Below are 22,004 nucleotides of genomic sequence, written 5' to 3'. Positions count from 1 at the left end.
AAGTTGTATGTTTTGTTATGTAATTTTATACTCAATGCGTTCTCTACTGCGCATGCTATCCATTCTCTTTGACCATGAGAATGTATCAAGTGAGCTTCATACATTGATCTTATATGTTTTATTATTTCTTAATTTGTTTTGACTAGTGTGTTTTATTGGGCTGGTGCAAAAGCAATTGCAGTTTTTGCCATTACTTTTATGGTAAAAACCACAATTATTTTTGCACCAGCCTAATAAAAGTTCTGCTCACAGCATATTTTTCCCTTTTGATTATTTCTTTTTTGATCTTCATTTTACTATAGTACAGCATGCAAAAGATTTTTAGTCATATATTTGAACCCACCATCCTGGTTCTGAACACATCATTCTGGCTTTGATGACACCTCGTTTTTTTCAATGGCCACAATAGCTAGAGAAACAATGCTGTTATGTTTTTCTTTTCCTAGTTTCACGCTTAGATTTTTATGTTTAACTTTTAATCTATCTGAATTTTATTAAAGCATATGATGTGTTACATATTCAGCTTCACTTTTCTTACTAATTTTCCCAATAACATTTACTTGTTTTTGCTCCCTATATGTGTGTGTTTTAGCCTACCAGAAAAAATTTTTTTAATATAAGAGTTTGGCTCTCTTTCTCTAAAATACACTATTCCTTGATCAATTTTTGCTTTTGACCCAATGCCAAAGAGTCTTTGTATATGTGTGGCTTTGTAATAAAGTTTAAAACCTGAGAGACTATCTACCATCATTACATAAAAGAAGATATTTTGGCATCTTTGTCTTTTTATTCTTCCAGATGAATTTCACTATAAGTTTGTCATGATCTGTAAAGTATCCTGTAGAATTTTTAGTTGGTATTGCATTAAGTCTATACATTAACTTAAAGAGTATTGTCTGTCTTTCTCACAGTTTTAGCCTTGCCCATCAGGAGTACTGTGTCTCCATTTATTCATGTCTTTCTTTATTTCTCCAATTATGATTTTATCATCTGAATACATTTCTTTTGTCAGTGTTAAATTTTTCAAAGTACTCTTAAATTGATAATCTCATTCAGTGCTTACCAGAACTCTGCTGTAGGTCAGTAGATTAGATGTATCCAAGGATGACTGATCTATAATAAACCCTTTTTTCCCCCAATATTCATCATGATTCTTTTTTGGTAACAGCTTTATTGAGATATAATTCAAATACCATACAATTCGCACATCTAAAGTATGCAATTCAGGCCAGGCATGGTGGCTCACGCCTGTAATCCCAGCACTCTGGGAAGCCGAGGTGGGTGGATCACTTGAGGTTAGGAGTTTGAGGCCAGCCTGGCCAACATGGTGAAACCCCACCTCTACTAAAAATACAAAAATTAGCTGGCCTGGTGGCAGGCACCTGTAATCCCAGCTACTCAGGAGGCTGAGGTGGAAGAATCACTTGAACCCAGGAGGCAGAGGTTGTGGTGAGCCGAGATCACACCACTGCACTCCAGCCTGGGTGATAGAGTGAGACTCCATCTGAAAAAAAAAAAAAAAAAAAAAAGTATGTGGTTCAATAGTTGTTGGTATATTCAGTGGTGTGCCACCATCACAATCAATTTTAGAACATCTTCATCACCTGAAAAAGAAATTCCATGCCACCCATTCCTGTACCACTCTTCAAGACCCTGGTAACCACTAATCTGCCTTCTGTTTCTGTAGATTTGTCTATTTCTGGACATTTTATCTAAGTTGAATCATACCATAAAAATGGAGGAGCAGCAAAGGCAACATTTATTAAGCACCTAGATATCAGTTAAGCACTTTATGTATTTTGTCTTATTTAATCATCAAAATAATCATGTAAATTAGGTAACATTATTTCCATTTTAAACAAGCAAATTGATGGCAAAGAGGTTGAGCAGTTTGCCCAATCATACTATTAGGATGTGCCTGGATGCTTTGACAAGATCTTTGACCATGTTCTTTCTGCCTTAAGGTAGTTAGGAAATTTGGAAAACATCCCTCCCATGCTCTTCCCTCAGTGGTCTTTAGTTCCTTGAACAGAGACCGAAAGTAAATATGACATTTCTGATGCAGTGAGGGCTGAAAGAGCAGAGAAAGGTGGAGTGGTTTGTGTAGCATAGACCACAGAAATTTGCTCTCCCAGCTTCTCTCTATTAGGTGTTGAGAATAATCAGTGATCTGTGTACAGTATGACTCACAGAGCCATAGGAAATTAGAGCTCATAGCTGGAAAGAGCCTCAGAGACCACCTAGTCTAGTTGCTCCATTTTATTGATGAAGAAACTAGGACCCAAAAAGAGCAAGCAATTTGCTCAAGATCATATAGCTCAAACACAGTGACAGAGAATGACCTTTTATCTGTTATTGGAAGAATAAATATACCAAAGGTGAAAGTCCGCTCCAGAATAACTTCAGAAAATAAGTTAAGAAAGAAGAGAGATAGTGTTACAAAGTCACTGAATTAGGTCAGGAGATCTGGGTTCCAACACCAGCTCTGTCGCTAATTCACTGTGAGGTCTCCAGCAAGTCCCTTGACCTCTCTGGACTTGTTTCTTCACCCGGAAATGGGCGGATAGGAATAGATGATATTTTGGAAGCCTGACATTTATTAACCACTGAAGAAATTTTATTGAATAGGTAAATAAGTGAAACTTTACTTAAATTCTAAATGTTAGGCTATTTTTGGAAGATTCACAGTGAACTACATAACTAAAGAACTGATAAAGGGGTAATCAATTTTTTTTAAGAACCAGTACTGAAAATATAATTGCTTCCAGGGACAAATACATGAATTCACTTTTTAAAAACATGAAGGGTCACTTCTTCAATAAATAGGAGTGCTTGATTATTTCCAACAGGTAAACATCCAAGATACATTAGCCAAAATAATAATAAAACTGTTCTGGCTGCTATCATGACACTAGTGAATGCAGTGGCACATGGGAATGGGAGTATCAAATCATTTCCTTCATAAAGTCATAATTTTGTCTGTTTATTTCCTTTGGGAAGAACAAGAAATTCTGTCTTATAAAAAAGATTTCATCATGTTTTAGGGGCTAATAGAGAGTCACTTACTCTTTGAAATAATATTTATTAAATACCTGCAGAGCATGGGAACATCAAGAAATAGAGTTATTCTAAAATGGGAAATTTTTTAAATGATACAAGAACATGAAACTAACATTAAAAATTATTTTTTACGATACAATATAAGTGAACAGCTTAGAGCTGTTTGTTTCAAGCCTCCCAGGTTGAAACTTTCACAGTAGAGAGGCAGAGCAGATGATGTGTGTGTAGGGGGTGTGTGGGAGGGCAAAGAGTGCAACTCTGTAAGCAGGAACTGGAGGAGGCAACAGAAAATTATCATCTTGCCATCTTCCTCCTCCCTCTCCCACCTTCCATGATGGAATAATAATAGGGATCCATTCCATGTGTATTATATCACCCTTCAGAGTTTACAGAGTGCTTTCACATTCATTATCTTATCATGCCAACCCTAAAAGAGAGGCATAGTAGGTATTGTTTTTTTACCATTTTCTAGATGAGAAAATATGGGGCTCAAAGAGGTTAAGTGGCTTTTCTATAGCTGAATGACAATACAAATTAGTGCCAGGACTAGAACTCATGTCTTTGTCTCTGAAAACAGTTCTCTTTCCATAACCTTCATTCAGCTCCAAATTTTCTCCCTGAGTCTTTCCATTTAATCGTGTAAGTTGCTGAATGTTCCCCTGGGTGGGGTGCTGTGTAGAGTAGCAGCAGGAGCAGCTGCAGCGGCAGCGGAAGTTAACACTCACAGTTTGGGTAGAGCAAAAATGAGTGAATTACCATCACAAGTGAAAGACCCTTCTTTCATCCATTCTGAGCAAAGTCTCTCTCTCTCTCTCTCTCTCTCTCTCTCTCTCTCTCTGTGTGTGTGTGTGTGCGCGCGTGTGTGTGTAATAGGGAGTGGAGTATGGAAATTATACTTCAGTATACTTCAGCTAGTCTGTCAAAGGTTCACTTCTGTCCATCTAAAATAATAATAATGTAGACACATAATACCTCTGCTTCCATTTGGTAAAATAGAGAGGGAGAAAAAAAGTAGTAAATGGGAGTGGTCATGAAGGAATGGAGAAAGTAGGAATCAGTGAGCATCTAATATGTGCCAAGTGCTTTACTTACAATACTTTATTCAATCTTCACAATTGTCCAGTGACATATGTTCTACTAGTGCCCCTCCCTTACAGATTTGTAAATTCAAGTTTAGATAGGTTAAACCTGAGCCAGTGATCTCCCGATCCAGGATTCAAAGAGATTCTTATAGCTCCAGAATTGGTTATTTTACTGCCAAGTAAAGAACCTGTGTCTTATGGTGAATGGAAACAGCAATGGCTTTCTTTTTTTTTCTTTTTTTATTATTTTAGATTTGGGGGTACATATGCAGATTTGTTATATGGGTATATTGCGTAACACTGAGGTTTGGGCTTCAATTGAATCCATCATGTAGTTAGTGAACCTCGTACGCAATAGGTAGTTTTTCAACCTTTGTTCCAATCCTTTCCTTTCCACATTTGGAGTCCCCAGTGTCTGTTGTTTCCAAGATTGCCCTTTTAACTAATGGTCAGAGACTCAAATGTCCCCTCGTCTACCTATAGCCAAATACAGCAATCCCTTCTAGACACCACTTACTGATGGCCGTCCAGTGAGCCATAGGGGCTCTGAGTTAGTTTAGATTTTATAAATGGAGGTGGACTCATCCCTTCTCTTATCTGGCACTTCACTCAGGGCATTTGTTCGAGGCAGCAAGCCAGCATCAGAGATAATCTATCACTGTAGGAGAGAGGAACAGTGACCATGCACTTAGCCCCAGTGGCACCTGATGCCAACCATTATGCAATCTGGTCCTTTGCTCAGACATGTCTGCTCAATAAGTCCTTGTAGAATTCACAGTCAGTTTTGCAGCTGCATTACCTTTGCCCCAAGCATGGTTAGAGGAATCAGCAGGTGATGATCAGCCAGGAGCTACATAATTTCTGAGGGGTTTGGTCATTCTGTGGTTTCTCTTTCACAGGATACAAGTGATGCCTTCAAATTTGAGCTCAGTTTCTTATGGTCGTTTAGGAGCATGAGGGTTTCTGCAATAATCTACCAGTGAAATGATGATCAAGATCTTGGAAAGCACTCTACTGGTCAAGCAGAATAGTGAGTATTGGTGACTTCTGCTGTCTCAGAAATAATGTCACAAATACTCAAAGGGGGGGAACTATCTGTGAAGATGGAATGAGTTAACATTTTTGCCCTATTGTTACATTTTCAATAATTCCTTGGGCATGATTTGGAAAAGGGAGAGAGAGTGATATATAATTCCATAGCATGGATTTTTTTTTCTAAGAGTTTGTAGTCCTGTTTCAGTAAAGAGCATCTCTTGACGACACCCATTTTCTTTCTCCCTCACTTATTCATTCCTTCAATAAATATTATCAAGCACCTTTTGCAGACTAGACTTTTACTTTTTTCCCTTTGTTCCTTTTATTTCTGAATTTTTTTACCTTCTTTCCCCACCCTCCCCTTTTCCTTCAGCATTTACATTTTCTATGTTATACCTGGAAAATGGTGATAATATTTGAGAAGTTATTTAAAGTAAGAATGTAGATGAGAGGCAGGGTTGGAGAATTTTGTGGATTTGTGTGTTTTGTGTGGTATCATTTTATCCATATCATCCAGTTTTCTCTTATTTTCTCGCTTAAAGAGTGTCTAAAGAACTTTTAACTACTTAAGGATAATTCTCAGCTTGTGCCAGTGGAAAATTCACCCATGGTGACTGACTTCATCCTTCTCGGCATGACAGATAACTCTCAGCTTGAAGTCCTGCTATTTGGAGTCTTTCTTATTGCTTACATCATCACTGTGTTGGAGGATCTAGGCCTTATGGTTCTGATCAGAGTCAGCTCCCGCCTCCACACCCCATGTACTTTTTCCTCTCTAATCAGTCCTTCCTTGATGTCTGTTTCTCTTCCATTACAATTCCACAGAATTTAGCAAATTTGTTTTCTAAGCTGCAGTATGTTTCTTTCCTTTTCCTGTATAACTTAAATGAGCTTGTTCGTAATCTTTGCCTCTGCTGAATGCAATTTTTTAAACTTCCATGGCCTATGACTGCTTTACTGCCATCTGTCACCCACTGTTCTACCACATTACCATGTCAAGAGGCCATTGTCTTTTCTTGGTAGCAGGATGCTACCTTGGTGGGTTAGTTAAGATGGTCACTGTGACAACTTCCATCACACAACTATTGCTTTGTCAACCATGTGTCCTCCCTGCCTTCTTCTGTGACATTCCCTCATTGTTGGTACTGGTTTGCTCAGATCCTTGGATCACCTCCCGATCTTGGTGGTTGGCTGTGGGGGATTCACCCTGGTCACCTCCGTTGTGGTGATCCTTGTCTCCTACATGTCTTCCCTCATGACTATCCTAGGAATTCCCTTAGCTTCTGGAAAACAGAGAGCCTTCTCCACCTGTGCCTCCCACTTGACTGCTGTTAGCCTGTACTATGAAACAACTATGTACACTTACTTGCCCGCCTCGCGACATGGATCCGGGGCAGGAAATCAGATTGTGTCAGTATTTTATACAATGGTGATCCCCATGTTAAATCCTCTCATCTATAGTTTGAGAAATGAGGAAGTGAAAGTTGCCCTATGAAAAACACTGAGACATAGTCCTTAATCTTCTATTGAGTGTCTCAAAAATGCAAAATATTCTGTGAAGACTTGCTCACGGTTTTATTCACAGTGTTTTTCTTGCCTGCAAATGAAGTCTTCTTAAGAAAAACTGAATTACTCTAACTAATTGTTTAAAAGTAGTTGTCTAGATCAACAGCAACACCGTAGGCAGAAATTATATAAACAAAATAATATATATTTTATGAAACAATTGTCTGATAAGAAATATTTAGGAGGGAAATATGTATGTGGGTATAAATATGTCAGTTTGAGTGGTAAGCCTGTGTGATAACCCTAGTCATTAGTTAAAATAATTCCAAGATAACAAGGTTAGGAAACTATATAATTTGACTGTAAGTTATAGAAGAGAACATGGATGACAACTGGGATGCAAATAACTTTGCTGTACCATGCATGTCCTTATATTGAGGATTTACTTAGTGCTCCAAAGACTGAATTAAGTTCAGTACGTGTCTGTCATAAAGATTCAGGACACTTCTAAATGTTTCTATTCCAAATGCTCTACCACCACTGCACTGTGAGACTTAAAAATGTAAGCATATACATGAATTCTCATGTGCAATTATTGAGATTTGTAGGGGTGAATCTTAAATAGGGTGATAGCTAAATAATAGATTGGGCTCACTAATTAGAGTTTGCAAATCCTTTGTAAAGAACAATGAATCATTGGTTAGTAGGAACTCCAGGCCGGAATTGCAGCTATAATTTTTCTATATGCAAATTCTGAGTGGACCAGGGCCAAGTCCATTGCTATTCTTGAATATACTTCTAACATACAATGCAAGTGTAAATAAAACCCCAATTAATTCATTAGTCCATGGCTAACTCATTCTCAGAATTTGTAAGGTTGCATGAAATTCCTGGATATTGCTATTTTGTATAAATATATTGAACAACAAGATATTTTTAAAAGCTTACAATCTTATATATGAATAATACAAAAGCTTAAGCTCTTTTATAAATGAGAAAACTAATGCCTAAAGAAGAGAAGGTGACCAAAATCAAACAACTAGTTGGAGAGAAATAATCAAATTGGTCAAGCTGCAAGGAAAAGCAGAAAGTAGCATTTATCTATATCTAGGTTAGTGCCTAATCTATAATCTAGGGATCTTTGAGTTCTAAGAATAGTTTTTCTTCTGCCTCTACTACTCCCAGAAACTATATAGCCCTAGTAGCCATCTTCCAAAAAACCCTAAACCCTAGTTTTGAGTGTGGCAGTGCGGTTTACTTGGTAGCCATGTGAAACCCAGTTCCCTTAGAGCTTCAGATCCTTATATCCAACTACCAGTTGGAACCTGCAATTGGTAGCTTCTCAGGCACTTCAAATTTATTATCTCAAAAATTGAACCCTTCTAAACCTGATGCTCTTCTTTCCTTGTCCCCTACCTATGTGAATGGCACCATCCAGTTTTTTGAGCCCTAAACCTGAGTCAACCCTTAACACTTCCTTTCCCTCCACTCGCTACATTCAGTCAATCACCAAATCCTGTCAATTCTCCCTCACAAATGCCTCCACCATCACTGGCACACTCTTTTTTTTTTTTTTTTTTTTGCCAGGATTAGCTAAATGGTCCTTTAACCCTTCTCCGTGAATCCATCCCGGATTTTGTGAAATCTACTTTCACACAACAACCACAGAGGTTTAAATGTAAATCCGACCACATCAGCCTTCTTCTACCCTCCAAATTGCTTAAAATTTCCACGTCTCTCTTTGCCTATAAGATAAATTTGAAACTCGTAAATATGATATGTAAATCTCTCCATGCCCTGTTTGTCCAAGTTCTATTCATTTTCTAAATCCAAATTTAAATCCTATCTTCATTTCTAGGTAGCTTTTCCTGACATTTCAGAGGAAACTGAGTGTGCATATTCTGTTCTCCCATTGCACTTTGCATGCCTTTTGTAGCATTATGACGCTTGCCCTTCTTATGAAATTCTTTGTGCAATTTTCTGATATTCTGTTTTGTCTGCCTAGATTGAAACCCTTTAAGTGGATAGAGCCATTTTTTTTTTTTTTTTTTTTTTTTTTTGGCTCCCACCTAGGTCCCACACAGGGCCTGGTTATCTGGTAATGGTTCAAAAAACATTAGCAGAATTGAAATTCACTCACAGCTAACCTTCCTTATTCATCCATTTTCTCCACCAGGCATGGTTATAGCTTGTTGTGCAATGGAGGAAAGGTAGAAAATCTTACCTCCTGGGACACCAGCTTCTACTTGGTCCTCGTGGTTTGGCAGATGTTTCTTGTTGACACTGTCGCTCCAAAATAAGGAATCTGAACCTCTTTTTGTTCATTGCTTTTACCTTCCAGCTCAATACTACCCAGGTCAATCCCTTGTCCTCCCTGGATTTCTGCTCTTCTCTGGTCACTGGCTCAAGGACATGGAAGATTTTTTCCTGGAATAAAAGTGCATTTGTTTCCTTTGTGAGGTTCATGATTAGAAACTCTCAGAATCTGAAGTCAGAGGTGAAAGGGCCCATAGTGAGAATTTAGACTGATGGATTTTAATTTTTTAAGCATTGGAATGATTTTTTAAAAAGAATTTTAAATACAGAACAAAAATTTACAAAACATGAAAGTGGAAGATGTTTGGCTGAAGAAAGTATGGGGCACCCATAGCCTAGTACTCACTTCTCCATCCCTGAGGCACCTCTACAGAAACTCAAGGACAGTTTGAAAACACTAGAGTAATCAAATCTGCTTTTTTTCACAAATGAAAAAACAGCATCCCCAAGGAAAGGCACCATTCTGGAGATCACTCAGCTAGTCAGTAGCAGAGGCAGAATTAGCATTCAGATTTCCTGATTCACGACCTTAGAATACTGTCTACTACAGCCCTTTCATGTTGTGTAATGCTTAACAAGCTGGAAGGGTGAAAAAAATGGGCCTTATCAGACTGAATTGCAGACACTGACTTAGCATCTATCTCTTTGGCTAGTTGAAGTGTCCCCCACCCTCCAAACAGCCCTAGAAATACCAGAGACAACTACAGCCTCATCAGCCTTCACCATTTCTATATGGGAAATGGTAGATCTCAGAGGATAGCAAAATTCTTTAGTAATAGAGTGTCCTTGTAGGCAGGACTAGCTACATAATTTGTAGGCCCAATGCAAAATGTAAATGTGAAGCTCCATGTTGAAAAAAACAGGAAGAAGTGCTATTAAAGGTGCTCAGATATAAAGCTTTGTTTTTCTCTCTTCTGCAGTCTCTCTCTCAACCTGCCATGCTGTTTTTGTTATTTAATGCCACACCTGCACAGGCACAGGGATATTTGTGGAGCAAGTGCAGAACTTCATAAGTGGGCAGTGATTCTGCCCAGTGACTCGCTGCCCATGTGCATGACTCACTTGTTACTGGATTTTTCCTTATATCAGCTTCTGCACAGATAGGTGCATCATGCTCTGTTCAGCATGGAGGAAGTGAAACCAGGTGTATCCCGTTCCCATGGGCAGGCTGCCCCAACCCACTGTGGTCAGGCAACCACCAAGAGTATTACAACTTCTGCACAGTATGCACTAGGTGTCTGGATTGGAGTGGGCAATAGGCTCTGCTGGATAACCTGCCAAATGCACCATGACACTGCTCACTTGGGGCCAGATTGCTGTTATCATGTCCAACTGTGAGATTTTGCAGGGTATGTGTGTATGACCCCAATTCTCCTTGTGCCCTGGCTCAGTTCCCTTGTGTGGAGGGTTGTAGCTATTACTGGGCAGGATAGAGAAGGGGAGGCTGGATGGGGTCCTGGGTACTAAGAAAGAAGCGAGTGACAGCTAAAAACCTACCCCAGGGAAGTGGAGAGGTGGTGAAAAGTGGGACTGTGTGTTATCAGATATTCCAAACTCCCAGTGAATACTCGATTGTCCCATTGGATTTTGCATTTCACTTATGCTAATATTCAAATTATTTAAAATTTCAAGACAGTGACATTAAACTTTAAGTGCAGAGCACTCCTAAGCTCAAGGTCTTGTACAATCACATGCTCATGAAGCCAGCCCTGCTCACAGAGAGGGGTTTCTTTTATCTTTGTCAGGCAGTATAATGTAGTGGTTAGGAGTACAAGCTCTAGAATCAGACTGCCAGACTTTGAAACCCATTTCCCTTACTTCCAAATTCTGTGATGTTAGACAAGTTACTTAACCTTTTTATCTCTCAGTTTTCTTATTTGTAAGATAAGAATAATAACATTACTCACTTCTTAAATTTGCTGCGAGGTTTAAATGCGATGATGCATTCACATTGGTTAGAATAGTATCCAGACATCACACACACTCAATAACTGTTTCGTGTTATCATTTATAGCTTGCCAGATTCAAAATTTTTTAGATGTCCAATGCAGGTATCAGGTTTTATTTACTCTGGATCTGCTGCAGACCTGTGCTCCAAATGGTATTTACCCAGCTTCTACAGCATATAACCAGACTTGGTCTCCAGTGGCCTCTCAGGCTCCAGTGGCCTCTCAGGCTTAAGGGGAACTCCACTAGATCTGTACAAACAAAGCGAACCCAGTCAGGTTTCTCTGGTAGAGTTTTTTCCTTCACAGGCTCAGCACCCATCCAAGTCAGTGTTTGGCCTCACTATGCTAGGTCTCAAGACCACCAAATTCAGCCTCAGGGACAACACACCCACTTCTGCTGCTTGGCCAACATGTTCTCAGGAAAGGGATATCCTATTGTCTCATAAATAGTGGTCCCTGGTCATTTGGCTACTGGAAACAGCTATGTAAGTGAATCTCTGGGGTCTCTACCTCAGTCCTGCTGCACCAGTGCCAGCCCTTAAAGGTATGGACATTCTAGGGGACTTGGAGTCAGAACAAGATTTTTAACCAGTGGAGCCTAATCCAGGCCTTTAGGGGGGTAACAAGGCCTCTTGAAGTGAGAGGATGAGGGAGTGTGGGCAATGGGTGAGGGAGGTGGGGGACAAGGACTCTATGAGACATGTCAGCAACTCTGTCCCCTCAGGTGTTACAAGAGGATAAATACTGACCCCTCTCTCCATCTGCTGGTGACAGTAGCAGAAGAAGCTGAGCCTTGCTTTCCAGGGAGCTCTCAGCACATCTGCATGGTCTCCTCTGCCCCCCAGCACACACTCAGGGTGAGCTCAGTCAGCTTCCCTGGTCGGCAGGGGGTGGGGGCAGGGGGGCTGCTCCAGCTATTCTGGGCTGGGCATCCCTCCCTGGTGCTGCTCTGGGTGGTGGTGCTCAGAGCAGCATCTGGTCCTGGGCTCTCTGATAGAAGGACCCTGCCGAGACAGTCCCTAGGCCGGATCTGGGGACCTGAGCAAATGAGCAGGTATTGAGGGAAAGGATAGTTTGGGGGGCCCAGTGGCAAGATGCAATAACCCCAAAGGCAGGGCAGCAGAGTCAGCTGGCTGTGTGGTCCCCAGCTTCTGTCCAAGGCAAGGACATCCCAGAGACTCCTTTGGCCTAAAGCTGACACTTCTGTCAACCCACTGGGATTCTTGGAGGTATCCAGTCAGCAGCATCTGATTCAGGGAGGAATGTTCGAGACTGGGTAGTGACTGGCCTCCTGGGTAGTGACTGACCTGCTGGCCAAGCCCCCATGAGTCAGGGAAAATGGCTGGCGTAAACCTGGCATCCTTGCAAGGGCCCTGGAGCTCGGAACTGGCTGGGGTCTACCTCACACTGCAAGAGTGAAGATCTAAGGGTGGAGTTCTGGGACCCAGGGCACTAAGCAAGAGCAGTAGGGAGAGATACCAGGCTTCTGAGGAGTAAGGAGCCATGTTCTATGATTCTGAAAACATGACTAGGATGAGATTTAGTAGAAAACGGAAATAACCAAGTCCATTAACAAACATTTTCTGCGTGCACATCGTGTGCACTGACTTACTCTTGGGTGTATAGCAGTACAGGAAAGAGAGTGGGGAGGGAGTGGGAGATGCCAAAGGAAATAGGAGACATGGCCCTTTCTCTTGGGGAGCATAAAATAAGGGCCCCAGAAGAGAAAATGTTTAAGCACTTGAAGAAAAAGCAAAATAGAAATTGGTTTTACTTGAAAAGTGATATGTAAAATGATTCTTTCAAACTCAGTAAGTTTCCACTTCCATTTTAATTTTAGAGATAGGTTCCTACTTTAAAAAGTAACCTCAATTCATAACAATAAAGGTGTTAATTTCTCTTCAGTAAGAATTGTCACCTTTTCCACACATGCTGGTTGACCTTGATAACTAATTGAATTATCTAAAATTACTTTTTCCTGACTATAAAAGAATTACACACTCATTATTGAGAAATTGGAAAATATGGAGAAGGAAGGGGAACATATAAATTGATCAATCTTGGCACCTAGAGACAATCACTGTTAGCACTTTGGTGTCCTTTTAATCTTCCATTTAAAATATATTCATGGGGTGTGTGTGTGTGTGTGTGTGTGTAAATGTGTTTGTAATAGAATAATAATGTAATACGGTTTTTTACCCTGCTCTTTTCACTTAAAATATATCGGGAAAAATATGCACATCAATAAGCATTTTTCCCCTTGAGTTTAATGATTGTGTAATACAACAATGTATGGATGAACCCTGATGACTAATTGTTAACAAAGAACTTTGAAAAGACTGATAGGAAGAACACATAGCTGACAACAGCTTCTATCAATATGCTCAAGCAAGAGTGAAATACACAATTTGGAATTTGACTGCATTTTATTAAATGCAGAAATAAAAACATAGGCTAAATGACATTACTGGGAAGATTTGCCTTCTATGATCAAACCTCTTGTAAACACAAAGGCTTTAAATGAAACTTCAGTTTGAACAGGCGGACAGGAGAAATGACTGGAATTCTGAAAGATTTTACCAGACATTTGTCCTCAGATTATGCAGTGGAACATGCAGACTACCTTGGCACGGGCACTGAAACCAGCCTATCTCAGCCCAGTAAGTGTCTACCCCAAGGATGGGGGTCAAGGGGAATCAGGCAAACACCCTGAGTCTATAGCACAGGCTGAGAGCAGTCAGGTGGGAGGTGAGGGGTAGAAGGACATGTGCATGATCTGGAGCAGAGGGCCAACTGACAATGTTAAGAATAATGAATCCTTATGGATATGGTATAGTGGGAACTAAAGGCTTCCAAGTCACAGAGGAGGAGGAAAGAAGACCAACTTGACCAAAGGAGGAATATCACAGAAGTCATCAGTAGTGGGAGTTGCAGAACAGATTTGTAAAGACACTTTTGATGCTTGGAAAATAGGTTAGACAGGACCCTGGCCATGGGAACCGAAAGTGGGAGAAATCTAAGCAGGACAGAGAGGTAAATGGGGAGTGAACCCAATAAGCATGGCGGTCCAGTTGCCTTACTATAGTGATAGCATGAAGGAGAAGGAGCAGCCCAAAAGAAAAAGATAAAAAGAAAGGTAAATCTGAGGAGGATTATTCATCTCTAGAATGAACTTTACCATAACACTGGAATTACCTCCCACGGGTACCAAATGACAACTAGGACAAAACTTCTAAGATGCAAACTCAGGGACCTGATAGATATTCTGGCTCAGTCACCTCTTTCAAGTTTCTGAAGATTTCAGTTCCTAATACTCTGAGTTGTCACAAAATCAGGATAAGCACTTTGCAGTTATCCCAAGGGGCAAAACAAATTCACATCATCTCAAATTCATTTAAAGCCATGTTTAATTAACATAACATTTAATTCTACTTTAATTACTTTTAAGAACCCACATATTGCTTCAGGGAATTAATAAAATTAGACAAAATTAGCATGTCACAACATGAAGCATGTTGGGAATCATTAGTCTAAACCATCTGGATAGATAACTGTCTCCTTTGTACTTGATTATTGTCCACATTGAAAACCCTAATTCTACCCACCTTCTCTTCCACCTACCTCCAGTAGATATTCTTTTGAGAGCTGGGAGGTCTTTTGTTTGTCCAACAATGTTAACTTATCTTTAAATTCAGCCTCTGATCAATCCAAAGGCACGATAGCCTCAGTTTCCTCATATAAAACCTAAAGGTAATCACAGTTTCTTTCTCTCTAGGTTATTGTGGAAACTCAATAAGATTATGTATACAATTGGTATTAATGAAAAAATTGTCATTACTAGTAGAACTTATGCCTGGGGGAGATGCCGGACAGTATGTCTTCATTTAAATAATGGAAAAAACAGAATGCAATAAGGATAATGACCACTAACAGGAGACAGCTTTGGGAGGCTTTGCAACTCCATTTTATGAAAAAGACTAGTGGATAGTAGAATTAGAATTATTCTTAACTGAAGGGTATGATCTCCACATCCATACTCACAAGACACAAACATCACCTGTAATTCCTTACAACATCCATTGAGCGTGTGGTGTCCTGGTCCCAGGCTGCAGAAAAACCAACAAGACATCTTCAAAACCGTAGAGCCCATGTGGGTGGGAAAGGCTAAACAGGGGGATGCAGAACCTTGGGAATGAGATATCGCTACTTCTTTGAATGTGATTGGAAGTGATAAATGGCACAGTGGTGGCAGATGAACATAGATTCAATTCAGGGTAAAGGAAGAGCCATCCTCTTCAAGGATCAGATATGACTTCCATTGTTCAGTGCCTGAAGTTGGGACTTTGTTATTTCTGCTTCAACAGAGAAAGGATAATTTTGGTAGCTTTCAATCTCATTAAGTGCTTTCCTATCCTCTTCCTCTAACTCACTTTTCCCTCATTTCCATTTAAAAAATTTCTCATAGAGAAATATAATACAGTGGGAAGAGCAGGGGCTCTGAATCTAGGCAGGCATAATATCTAAACTACTTGAAGTTTTGGTTGCTATGAATCCATGAGCCTTCCAATCCTTTGTTTGTTTCCTTGTCTCTGACCTGATTCCCTGACTACTTCTCTTTCTCATGATCCTCTTTGGTTTCTAGGTTCCTGTCATCTCCATTAAGAATCAGCTTATTGGCCGGGCGCAGTGGCTCACGCCTGTAATCCCAGCACTTACTTTGGGAGGCTGAGGCGGGTGGATCACGAGGTCAGGAGATCGAGACCATCCTGTCTAACAAGGTAAAACCCCGTCTCTACTAAAAATACAAAAAATTAGCCAGGCGAGGTGGCGGGCACCTGTAGTCCAAGCTACGCGGGGGGCTGATGCAGGAGAATGGCGTGAACCCTGGGGTCAGAGCCCGCAGTGAGCCAAGATCACGCCACTGCACTCCAGCCTGGGTGAAGGAGCGAGACTCCATCTAAAAAAAAAAAAAAAAAAGAATCAGCTTATTAGCAAGAATGTGGAGAAACTGGAAAGTTCAATTTCCCATTGTGGAAATGCAAAACGGTATATCCACTGTATAAAACAGACAGTCCCTCAAAAGGTTACATGTTAATAATAATTTAACATGGTTAAAATGTGACCTAGCATTTCCTTTCTGGTGTATCTAGCAAAGAAAAAATGGAAATATATGTCCACACAAAAAATTGTACAATAATTTTCACAGAAACATTATTTAAAATAGCCCACAGTTGAAAAGAACCCAACATGTTTATCCATGTCCATCAATGGATGAATGGATAAACACACTGTGGTACATCCATACAATGGAATATTCAATCATGAAAAGGAATGACGTACTGATACATGCCGCATGTATGAGTCCATTCTTGCATTGCTATAAAGAACTACCTGAGACTGGGTAATTTATAAAGAAAAGATGTTTAATTGACTCACAGTTCTGCAGGCTGTACAGGAAACATGGCTGGGGTGGCCTCAGGAAACTTACAATCGTGGTGGAAAGTGAAGGGGAAGCAGGCATGTCCTACATGGCAGAAGCAGGAGGAAGAGAGTGCCAAGGGGGAGGTGCTACACACCATTAAACAACCAGATCTCATGAGAACTCACTCACTATCACAAGAACAGCAAGGAGGAAATCCACCCTCATAATCCAATTACATCCCACCAGGCCCCTCCTCCAACAATGGAGATTATAATTCAACATGAGATTTGGGCGAGGACACAAATCCAAACCATATCTAGGAATGAAGTACTGATATATCCTGCAACATAGATGAACCCTGAAAACACCATACCAAATGGAAAAAGCCATATAGAAAAGGCTGCATATTGTATAACTCTATACTTACGTGAAATGTCCAGAATAGGTAAATCTATAAAGACAGAAAGTAGATTAGTGCCTGCCAGGGGCTAGGGCAGGGAGAGAATTGGAAGTGACTGATTATGGGTACAGGGCTTCCCTTTGGGATGGTGAAAATGTTCTAAAACTAAATTGTGGTGATGGTTGCACAGTTCTGTAAATACATTAAAAATCTATACTTTAAATGGGTGTTACGTTAAATAGGTAAAATCTATACGTTAAATGGCTGTATACGTTAAATGGGTGAATTTTATGGCATGTGAATTTTATCTCAATAAATCTATTAAAGGAAAAAGAATTGTCACATCATCACTGTTAGCAATCAATGGCAATGTGAATTGAGTCACTATGACTGGATTAATATTTAAGGTTTCCCTTAAGAGTATGGTTGGACAAACATGCCAGAAGAATGGCTACCTAAACAAAATTACTTTCATGATTTTAAGCAGGAAAAAGTCTGTTAAGTTTGGACGTCCAGATATATATGAATTCAGAGGCTGCACTCCTAACTCATTATGTTCTCACTTCTAACTTTTATATGCACAATTGTCAAATAAATAATTAGATTTCCTTAAAAAGCAATCTATATAATTTGCTACAAAACAGAAAATGAAAAAAAAAAACTCACAGAATGGGAGAAAAAACTTGAATATCATATGTCTGATCAGGCTCTTATAAATATCCAAAATATATAAAGGTATATGAGGTATATTACTTCACACTCACTAGGATGGTTATAATCAGACATATAATAACAAGTGCTGGCAAGGAGTTGGAGGAAACAGAACTCTCACACATTACTGGTGAGAATGTAAAATGGTTCAACCACTTCAGAAAATAGCCTGACTGTCCCTCAAAAGGTTCAACAGAATTTCCATGTGGACCAGCAATTCTCCTCCTAGGTATATATCTAAAATAATTCAATACATAGATATACACATAAACGTGTACATAAATGCTCATAGCAGCATTATTTGTAGTAATTAAAAGGCAAAAATGACTCAAATGTCCATCAACTGATGAATGGATAACCAAAATATGGCATATCCATAAAATGGAATATTATTTGGCAATAAATAATGAAGTACTGCTACGTGCTACAACATGAATAAACCTAAAATCATTATGCTAAGTAAAAGAAGCCAGACACAAAAGACCACACATTGTATGAATCCACTTATACGAAATGTTCAGAATAGGTAAATCCATAGAGAGAGAAGGTGTATTAGTGGTTGCCATGGGCTAGGGAAGAAGAGATTAGGAGTGACTGCTAAAGGATGTAAGATTTGGGGAAGGATGTTAAAAATATCTTAAAATTGATTGTGGTAATGGTTGCACAACTCTGTTAATATACTAAAAACCTTTAACTTGTACAATGTAAACAGCCAGGTTTGATCTAAATATGTGATCTTTCTCAAAAAGGCTGTTATCTAAGAAAATAATCAGTCAATCTAGCTCTGACTAGGTGTCATTATAAGTAGTGTTATTTTAGGAGCCATAGAATCATTCTCTGGGACTGATACTTCTAACCAGAAGGAAATAATGGAACATTTGCTTCATAGAAGGAAGATCTACCCCCTAAACAAACTCTCTCTGCTTCTTAAGTTATACAAGGTAAAATTCCAAATTGTGTTTAAATACCACATTCATGTAAGAAAACATTTTAAAATGGTAGTAAACAGTCAGACTCCACATCTTGATTGGAGTGGCAAGGATTTGTGAACATGTTTTCAATCCACCACATCAAATATTTTTTGTTTAATGACTGCATGATATTTCATAGCATAAATGCACAATAATTGAATCAGTCTCCTATTGATGGACATTTAGCTTATAGTCCATCTTTTGCTACTGCAACAATGTACAATAAATATCCTTTTGTATAAGTATTTTAAAATATGTGTAGGTATATCCGTAGTATAAATTCATCAAACTGGAGTTGCTGGACCAAATAAAATGTGATTTCAGAGAGTTTACAGCTCCATCAACAATATATGAGGGTATTTTCTCATATTTTTATTATATTATCATAAATTAATATATTATCAAACCTCTTAATCTTAACATTTGGAGTATGTAAAGACATGTTCAGTGTTCTGTGAACTGTTGCTCATTTTCTTTTGCCCATTTTTTGAATAGGCTGTTGGTCATTTTTCTTATTGACTGCTAGGAACTTTCCATATGTTAAGAAACTTAGTCTTTGTAATAGGTGTTGCAGATATTCCCCCCCCACCAAAGTTTTATATTTTAAACATTGATTATAGTAGAGTTTCTTTTTCTATGAAGAATTTTCAAAGTTTTCGAAGAATAAATTTTTGTTTATTGATTTTCTGTATTGTTTTTCTCTTGTCAACCCTATTGACTTCTGCTCTTACCTTTATTATTTCCATCCTTATGCTTGCTTTGGATTTATTTTGCTCTTCTTTTTCTTGTTTCTTGAGGTGGGAGTTTAAGTTATTGATTGGAGACTATTTCCTCTTGGCTAAAATAAAAAATTACTGCTGTAAATTTCCTGCTTATCACTGCATTAGCTGCATCCCAAAAATTTTGATACATTGTATTTTCATTTCATTTACTTCAATGCATTTATTTACTTCCCTCTAGGCTTTCTTTTGGCTGATGAATTACTTAGAAAGATGTTGTTTAGTTTCCAATGTGTTTTGAAAATTTGCTGTTATTTTTTCTATATTCCATTGTGGTAAGAGAGCATATACTGTATGATTTCAATTTTTAAAAATTTGTCGATATTTGTTTTATGGTCCAGGAGATGGTCTATCTTGGTGAATGTTCCATGAGTGCTTGAAAAGAATGTGTATTCTGCTGTTGTTAGGTGGAATACTCTATAAATATCAATTAGATGTCCTTCAGTGGGTGAATAAACAAATAGTGGTATATTCGTATCATAGATTATTAGTGGCCAATAAAAACAGAACAATGATATGCAGAACAACTTGGATGGATTTCAGGTTAATTTGCTTTAGTTGAAATAGCCAATACCAAAAGGGTACATGCTGTATGATTCCATTTTTATAACATGCTACTAATGACAAAACTAAAGATGAAAACATTTCTGATTGCCAAGGGTTAGGGCTGAGGAGAGGTTGTGACTATGAAAAAGTAGCATGAGGGAGTTTGCATTGATGCAACATTCTGAATCTCGATTACGGTGGTGGTGACATGAATCAATATATGTGTTAAGATTTCTTAAAGCTACATATAAAAAACAAACAAAAATGCATGCATGTTAAAACTGGTGATTTCCAAATAAATTGTGTAGTTAACAGTATTGTAACAACTTCACTTTCCTGTATTTGGTAACGAACTATGCTTATGTCAGTTGTTATCTTTGGAAGAGGCTGGGTTAAGGGCATTCAAGAACTCTGGAATATTTTGGTAAGATTTTGTGAATCTAAACTTATTTCAAAATAAAAACTTATAAAAACAAAAAAAAATCAATTAGATAAAATTGATAGTACCATTCAGATCATCTATATTTTTACTGATTTTCTGCCTGCTCGCTCTATCAATTATTGGCACAGGTGTTGAAATCTCCAGATACAGGGGGAGGAGCCAAGATGGCTGAATAGGAACAGCTCTGGTCTACAGCTCCCAGCGTGAGCGACGCAGAAGAGAGGTGATTTCTGCATTTCCATCTGAGGTACCGGGTTCATCTCACTAGGGAGTGCCAGACATTGGGTGCAGGTCAGTGGGTGTGCGCACCATGCACGAGCCGAAGCAGGGCGAGGCATTGCCTCACTCGGGAAGCACAAGGGGTCAGGGAGTTCTCTTTCCTAGGCAAAGAAAGGGGTGACGGACGGCACCTGGAAAATCGGGTCACTGCCACCCGAATACTGCGCTTTTCCGACAGGCTTAAAAAATGGCGCACCACGAGATTATATCCCACACATGGCTCGGAGGGTCCTACGCCCATGGAGTCTCGCTGATTGCTAGCACAGCAGTCTGCCATCAAACTGCAAGGCGGCAGCCAGGCTGGGGGAGGGGCGCCCACCATTGCCCAGGCTTGATTAGGTAAACAAAGCAGCCTGGAAGCTCGAACTGGGTGGAGCCCACCACAGCTCAAGGAGGCCTGCCTGCCTCTGTAGGCTCCACCTCTGGGGGCAGGGCACAGACAAACAAAAAGACAGCAGTAACCTCTGCAGACTTAAATGTCCCTGTCTGACAGCTTTGAAGAGAGCAGTGGTTCTCCCAGCACGCAGCTGGAGATCTGAGAACGGGCAGACTGCCTCCTCAAGTGGGTCCCTGACCCCTGACCCCCGAGCAGCCTAACTGGGAGGCACCCCCCAGCAGCGGCAGACTGACACCTCACAAGGCCGGGTACTCCAACAGACCTGCAGCTGAGGGTCCTGTCTGTTAGAAGGAAAACCAACAAACAGAAAGGACATCCACACCAAAAACCCATCTGTACATCACCATCATCAAAGACCAAAAGTAGATAAAACCACAAAGATGAGGAAAAAACAGAAACTCTAGAAAAACTGGAAACTCTAAAAAGCAGAGCACCTCTCTTCCTCCAAAGGAACGCAGTTCCTCACCAGCAACGGAACAAAGCTGGATGGAGAATGACTTTGACGAGCTGAGAGAAGAAGGCTTCAGACGATCAAATTACTCCGAGCTATGGGAGGACATTCAAACCAAAGGCAAAGAAGTTGAAAACTTCTTTGAAAACTTTTTGAAAAAATTTAGAAGAATGTATAACTAGAATAACCAATACAGAGAAGTGCTTAAAGGAGCTGATGGAGCTGAAAGCCAAGGCTCAAGAACTACATGAAGAATGCAGAAGCCTCAGGAGCCAATGCAATCAACTGGAAGAAAGGGTATCAGCGATGGAAGAGGAAATGAATGAAATGAAGTGAGAAGGGAAGTTTAGAGAAAAAAGAATAAAAAGAAACGAGCAAAGCCTCCAAGAAATATGGGACTATGTGAAAAGACCAAATCTACATCTGATTGGTGTACCTGAAAGTGATGGGGAGAATGGAACCAAGTTGGAAAACACTCTGCAGGATATTAACCAGGAGAACTTCCCCAATCTAGCAAGGCAGGCCAACATTCAGGTTCAGGAAATACAGAGAACGCCACAAACATACTCCTCGAGAAGAGCAACTCCAAGACACATAATTGTCAGATTCACCAAAGTTGAAATGAAGGAAAAAATGTTAAGGGCAGCCAGAGAGAAAG

General features: G+C 39.6%; 1 long non-coding RNA gene across 2 annotated transcripts in view; it reads left to right on the top strand.

Moving 5' to 3' along the window:
• LOC134809282 (uncharacterized) overlaps nucleotides 1-22,004 on the top strand; it is a 218,188-nt gene that overhangs the window by 174,679 nt on the left and 21,505 nt on the right. For both annotated transcript variants that reach the window (XR_010154656.1, XR_010154655.1), the window contains exon 2: nucleotides 15,591-15,726. This is a non-coding gene — a long non-coding RNA (uncharacterized LOC134809282). The remainder of the gene's footprint in view (nucleotides 1-15,590; nucleotides 15,727-22,004) is intronic.

Source organism: Pan troglodytes, chromosome X (genome assembly GCF_028858775.2).
Source record: "Pan troglodytes isolate AG18354 chromosome X, NHGRI_mPanTro3-v2.0_pri, whole genome shotgun sequence".
Taxonomy (NCBI): domain Eukaryota; kingdom Metazoa; phylum Chordata; class Mammalia; order Primates; family Hominidae; genus Pan; species Pan troglodytes.
Note: the sequence above shows the minus strand (reverse complement) of the source record. Positions and strands in the feature narration are given on the sequence as shown.